The sequence below is a fragment of the Uranotaenia lowii genome, chromosome 3 (genome assembly GCF_029784155.1).
Source record: "Uranotaenia lowii strain MFRU-FL chromosome 3, ASM2978415v1, whole genome shotgun sequence".
Lineage (NCBI taxonomy): Eukaryota > Metazoa > Arthropoda > Insecta > Diptera > Culicidae > Uranotaenia > Uranotaenia lowii.
In genome coordinates, this window is record NC_073693.1 from 361,557,901 (window position 1) to 361,565,647 (window position 7,747).

Genomic DNA, 7,747 nt, shown 5'->3' on the forward strand with positions numbered 1-7,747 from the left:
CTTTTTGATATACCAGGGATTACGTAAAATCAGTAATAACTAGAAAAAAATCATTTAAACAGAAACTTAGAAACATTTTCAAGGACGGCTACTGCATGTTCCTCGGACAATATTTTATTTTGTTGACGATATATATAAGCCTCTTTTATCAATTATTATTGAATTTCTTTTTTGGTAATACCAATTTTGTAAAAGTCTCCATTCACTCTGAAATCCATCCAAAATCCACGATCTTATTTTACACAGTTTTATTTAAAACGATTTTTCTAAACGATTTTCAAACATGACGAAAATAGGTTCTTTAAGTTCCCCCTTTTTTCCACACCCCTCTTGGGTGGTGAATTGATTTGGACGTTGCTTCCCGGCATAAATATGGGCCGGAATGGCCATTTGGAGAAGTTCCGGAACAACCGTGGCTTAAAACTCAAAACAGATCAATCAAAAATAAATCCTTGAGCTTCCCGATTTCACTCAAATCACCTCAGAATGGTCTACCTGGTTATAAATGATCGATTTAGAGTCCAATTTGGGGAGAAATGGGACACTTTGATTTGCTAATAGCTCGTTCACTAGTAATCAGACATTCAAAATTTTGACAGCATTTTGCTGCCTGTGAAAAGTACTAAACGACCTATTGTTTCCAAAGTTTTAAATTTACGCGTTTTTAAGATATTCATGATGCAAAAGAAAAAGAAAAAAATAATTCTGCACAATTTCCTTCAAAATCTATCATTATTAAATTGATAGGCTAACATAACCGTTGATTATTCAAGGAATTACTGTATGTGAGTGGTGGAAAAGTATGCAAACACTGTCAAAAATGTCCACAAAGTTCAAATCAAGCATTGATTTAAGGCAATAATCGGCAACAACGGTTATGGTTCATCAGGGAAGTCAAGTCTCACAACATCATTCAAACCTAACCTCAATCAAGAAACTTTATCTAGTTCCGTTATTGTCAGATTTTGCCGGTAGAAATTCCATTTAAAACGCTTTAAAGTGGCTCAAAAATGAGTTTTGGCAATTTCGAAACAGCTGTATCCACTAAATTGGCCTCAGTTTCTTTTAAAAGAGAAGTATTGGACCGAAAAGTATCAGAAATTGAAGGAGAATGATGAAACCACCTAAAATACAGATTAGACGGAGTATAACTTTGAAAAACTGATCAATATCATGGCTGAAAAAAAGTGCGCCGGCCAATAACGATAACAATCATTTTTTTCAAATTTTTCCATGAATAATCATAAGATCAACTTCATTTCCTTCATAGAAAGTATTATGATCAAACGAATGGTTTCTGAGATACACGCATTTGTAAAAGAACTAAGCTTTATTATAACGAAAACTGACCACCGTTATCCTCTACGCTTCTTGCGATTTTTTTACTAGTATACGAAAATACTATCCAGATTTTAGTATCAAAACCTACTGAAACACCTTCTCATCATTTTTTTTCTATATTTATGGGACAGTTATTGAACTATGAGGATATCAAACAAGAAATTAATAAAGAGGCTGATAAGACATTTTTAAACCACCTTAGGTATTAAGTAAGCTCTTGAAACCCTGAATCTTTAGTTTTGACAATGTTCATATGACTTATAGGAGGGAGTTATTCAAATTATTGTTAAAACGGATAAAAATAAAGCAAAAGATACAAAACATATTAACTGAAATACTTCATTTAAAAACAATTTCGCAAATTTCATTATTCATTGAAATTTTTTTTGGGCAAATCATATGTATGTATGTATGTATGTATGAGAACCCACCAGTGGCTGATAGGTCTTTCGACCCGAGGCGGTACGGGAAGTCTCGATCGCACATTCAAATATTGTTAATACTTAACTCATCAACAATAATTGCAGCACAATCAAGGGGTCCGTTACCACTGGCTTGGGACAGGTTTGACTCATCTCACTCCCTTCCAACTGTTCGAAACAAATAAAGAATCCTGAAAAGGTACCTAAGTAACCTACTCATGATTCCAAATTTGCCGAGATACTACGGCTGGCTTGAACCCATAATCCATTGTATATCAGTCTTCCGATCGTTTGATGTCCTGTCCAATTCCCCCACTAAACCCCATAATAGAGTTAAGCTATTTTAATATACAATCAAAAAACTAGTCACATATTTTAACTCATGTTTTATCTCTTACCTTGTTACAATTTGCCATTCCCTTGCATCGTTGTACTTACCCCTGTACCCCTAGCATTTTTATTATTATATAAAAAAAATTCTTTTTAGGCTGCTTATAAAATCACAGTGCTTCAAAACTATTTATCGCAGCATGCCAACACATTTCCACATCATAATCTGCAGATTTCAGAATTCGCAGACCATTATTGAAACACATCCAACCTCATCTTCTTGAAGCTTGTGAGATTGCACTACAGACGCGCAAAGAAAAAAAAACGATTCAAACCTCTTGCTCAAAGTAACTTGAAGTACATTTAGGAATTTTCCAATTTTTCACTTTTCACGATAAAATTGGAAATTTTTACGGGTGGAAAAAACATTCTTTAAGAAACCCCGCCATTTCCGGAACTATTCTTTCGCCTTTAATTAGGTTTTATAACCTACCCACACTGGTAGTAATATTTGTTTTCACAATTTCACAGTATCCATGCATTTGAAAGAACTTTCATTTCCGGAAGCGTTCGCAATTATTTTTGCATTAAAACATGCAAATTAGTGAAAAAAAATCCGGAACTCCGATTCCTAAGGAGGTAACAACGTAACTTAACACTAAAGTTCATCTTTTCTCGGTAGTGTTGACTGGCACAACTAGAACTATCTTTTCCCGATTAATCGAAACACTGTTTTTTTGTTTAATAATTTTCATTTTCACTTGAAAAACATGATTTTTCCGAAATTTTTTTTTTTTTTGGGCAAATCATATGATAAATAAAATGACAATATTTGAAATTACTTGCTCTTATTGAGTTTATCAATAAAAAAAATTGATGATACCTTTTCTGATTTCTCACATTTTTTACTAGTTTCTTAAGATTTAGACTCTCATAAAAAAAAATTTAAAAATCAAATAATAGGTTCTCGAATTCTCACATTTTTCAATATTCTAAAATACTTTACCCAGTTTGATGGATTGGCTCAATGTTAGTATCTGAAAACTTTAAACAAGTTTCATTTTTCGATTTCAACATTGTTAGCGAAATACAATTTTTAGGAAAATCATCAAGTCTTTTTAAAATAAATGTTCTTATAATTCAGTAGCATATCTGAGATAAGATGTAACACAATGTAAATCAATGAAACGCCTTTTTAATTTGGTTTTCACACATTGAAATATGATTTAGGGGAAAACTGTACAAGACGCACCAGCGGGGTAAGATGGCCCATGTCATTCTTTCTCAAAAATACACTGTCCTATGGCTTCGAATGATGTTTTTCTTTATTTGTATTATAGCAAACAAGTTTTTCCATCATTTAATACATGAAATGTTCACAAAAACGACTTTAATCCTTAGAAAGATTGGAAGGATTAACGGAATCATCGTAAATCCTGTTATTTTTCATGGGTAACATATAAGGTTTTACGGTAAATCAGCCTGCGCAATCTGATGAAACTACAGCTTATCGTTTTTCTACTCGTATGCACTTTCGGAAGACTATAAATATTTTGCAGTATTTTATTAACTTCCCACAAATTTTAGCTAAATTCAATCATATCAAAATTGGGGCAGAATGCTGATAACTTTGAGATAACCCAAATATCTAAACAAAATGCCATTCTTTTTATTTGCTGACTCCCAAATTACGTATCAATGCATAATTATACAAATTTCATCCTTGTTCGAGTTTAAAAGGTGCACCAATATTCGACTCGAAAAAAAACATTGCCGTCATGTTTTCCGCGATATTTGTAAAGAAATTGAATTTCGTTGCCTACCTGAAGGCGTTTTATCTATAAGGCTATAAAAAAGTGTATTTGGAAAAGCAAAATTTTCGATAAGTTTAGCAATAATTAATGATTTGTTGCCAAAGTATGGCTAGTTTACAAAAACATGATGAACATGTAATGACACATTTTATGTGATAATACGTAAATCTGATCCCTGAATCGTCGTAAAATTTCAATTTGATTCTTAGATAATTTGTATCACTGTAAATAGCGAATATGATTAACTGGTGCGTCTTGTACAGTTTGCCCCTATCTGCATCACACATTTTTTGACGTTAAATTTTCGTCCATCCGGTAATTATTTTAAAAGGAATTATTTTTAAAATTTTAAGAAATAATTTTCACCCCTGAATGTCTGCAACAACTTATGTTTTTCTTTATAACAGCTTTATTCACGGCCTTTGTCGCTTCACAAAGTTGTCAAAAACGTTAAATTTTCATTATATTTTTGATTGAAAACATTGTTTGAATGAATAACACGATTGGTGATATGAAAAAAGATTGTTTACCCAATGTTTTCTTGGGATAAAATTATGTTCGAAAGACCAACTATTGAAATTCGGTACTGGTTTTATTGACTTTTCTTTAATTGATTAAGAAAAAGTCATTAAGGAACGAGGTCACAGACAAAATCCAATAAAAATATTTACGTCAAATTAGAATTTTTTTAACTGTAGGGATAACAGTGGACATTCAATGTATTTTATAGCTCTTTAAATTATAAAAATTCTTGACATTTTTTGTTAAATAAAAGTAAAAGTTGTCAATATAATTTATATTTGCATTATTTTTTTTATTGATTTCCATAAATGTAGAGCACATTTTCAATTTCAAGAAATTAACCTTAGATTTTAAATCATAACTTAGTCTTTAGCTTGCGAAAATTAGTAAAAAAAATTGATTTTATTTAACAGTTTTCACAATTTCAAAATATTTGATAAAAGTAATTAAACAAATATTCATCAATGTTCATTCGACCGCTGCAAGTTTTGTATAGAAATTTCAAACTCTTAAATTTTTACACCTGCCATAACATTTTTCGATTGTATTTGCTGCCAAAGATAGCAATAAAAAATTTTGGAAGCAATCCATTCAGTCCTGAATTAGCGCAACAAGTTTTAATTTTGTATGGAAATTTGTATTGGAAAACAAATTTTTTCATTTAATAATCGCCAGAGATAATCTGAAAGTTCCAAAAAATATAACTTTGAATTAAAAATATTTCTTGATTCTTGTAGTACAACTTATGTGAACAAAGCAAAAATCTTACATGTATCCCAGAAAAGTTATTCGACATTGTACAAAAAAAAATCCAATTTTTTTTGCGTTTTTAAATATTTTTCTTGTTATTTTTAAATACTTTTCAATAATGGATTCAGATTTTTTTATTTGATATATTTGCAACTTTTTTCATGAAATTCTTAGCTGTTTGTCATGTTAGCAAAAAATAAAGCTTAAGATTAGTCACAATCCAAAATTAAAGAAGGGCCCTAGCTTATTTGAATTTTCAGGATGATTTAATGTGCAAAACTTTCTTCTTCCCTACAAATTTCCATACAAAATTGAAACGCGTTGCGCTAAATCAGGAATCAAATTTCACACTGATGCTTGGTGACCCAAAAGGCATCGAAAATACATATGGGAGCAAAAAGTCATTTTTTGCAGCGGTCTTATGTTCATGTTATGATAAAACAATAATTTTATGGAACATTTTGTGCAAAGGAAGCATTCTAACAAGGCATTAAAATAATTTTGAGCTATTGCGTTTATGTCATCGATGTGATGAAAATTTTATTTTCTTTCGTAATCAAACAAGGGAATTTTATCGCAATATAAACATGTCATTCGAAAGTACAGTTTATTTGTCAAATATTGTAATATCAAAGAATACGCAGGATTTTCACTAACTTTTGGTTTCAAATTCTCAATGCTTTTGATACAGATTTATGTAATTTTTTTTTCCAAATGATACAAATTAAAAGTAATTCAAGGAATAAGCTCCGTGGCCCAAAAAATGTTCGCCATGGTTTGGCCACCCGTGCTTTAAACTTCTAGTCGTTTTTTAATTCTTCTACAGTTCTCTCTAATAATCATCAATTTGAATTATTACATTTATTTTTTTTTAAATAATGAAGCCCTTATTTCACAGCAGATATGTTTACGCTTTATTTATCGAGGGATTAACCTTTAGTTTTCACCCTCAGAATAAATATATAAATACTGGACGATACAGTTTCTTAAATTTGGTCGTTCAATGCACCTTGCTTTAGAAATTTTATCACAATTTTTTCACTATCTTTGTTGTTTTTTACCTCCTCCTTTGTTGTTTTCCTCCTTGGATTTCAGGAAAAATATTACATTCTGCAGTCCACCAATAAGTGTTTAACTGTGATTGAAACACCACAGGAGGCTTCAGTGCGTTCCAATACGTGTTTATGGCTGATCTTGCAGTGTCCAGTCCTTAACCTTGTAAGAGTTTTCTGGTACTTATTCAGCGCCATGTCTATCCATTTCGATAATGATGATTTGATTTCTCTTAGTGTTATTTCTTGTTCGTTTTTCCAATTTCGTTCATGTGTTCATCCTTTTTTCAAAATTTTTCTGTGTGATTTAATCAATTTTGACGGTTCATTGATTGAAAAGTACGGTTTGAACATCTCAAAATTTAAATTCTTATGTGCAACGTATAGCTTCAAACTTCAGCTTTCTTGAACACTAAGTTAAATTTTTTTGAGCATTCCATAGCTGATCTACAGTCTTTTTCCGAAGAATGTTTTTTCGGATTTGATTTTCTTAGATTTGGAATAACGTAAAACTAAAGTGTTGTAGTTGAATAATGTCTGAGAAACAAATTTGAGTTACATCACGAGGTTTTCAAAATCATATTGTCAAAATTGTCAAAATCGGTTGGAAATCAAGAGACATATATTGGTTTTAGTCAAAAGTGTCAAATTGACACTCCAGACGGATAATGGTTAAAAGAAGATCTTTAATTATTTGTAGCTTCCAATTGTTTTTTTTTTTCATTTAAAGGCATTCAAAAATGTGTGTCTGTAAGAATTTTTATATGAATTTATCGATCAATTCGTAAATCTATTCATCAATTAAAATTAGGAATCCGATGATAAAATGATTGAAAAAACTCAGTACAATTGTGTCCAAATTTGATATGTGTATCGAATTTCATTGTCTGAACATCGAATTCAATAAACTGAATTGGAATCAATTTATGTGCATTATCAAAAATAATTATTCATGTTACAAGAGAGTACATTATTTGACATTTCACCAATTGGTATTCAAAATCTTTTGAAAAGTTTGAATCGAAAACTTGATATTTTAAAATAAGTCAGTATCTTCACCAAAAAAAAAATCAACGAAATCGCTATTTTCTCCTCAAAGCTCCACTTCACTTGTCGAACGAAGCACATGGCACCGTTTAGGTGCTCCATAATCGACTGAATTGAACTTTGTAAACAATGTGCCCTTTATGCGAGCAGGCCTCCCCTTTCGGTCGCCTAAAATCAGCCTAATTAACGCATCCCCACCACTAGTTGGAGGGGAGGGCTGGGCGTGGCTAGTCATTTCCCCAGCCAAAATGTTGGGTAACTCGGAGCCCCAAAAACCCAAAACACAAAACCGATTAATCGAAAACTGGGGGAGCCGTCCCGACTGGGCAGCAAAGGGAAGCAAAAGCTTGATTGTGTCACCCACTTCTGGTTGTCGTTTAGCGAGGGCTACCGTTTGTGGAACTGATTACGAGAAGGTTCTCGTGAGCGTTGAGTAGCCAGATGAGGTTTGGCTACCCTATTCTGATGA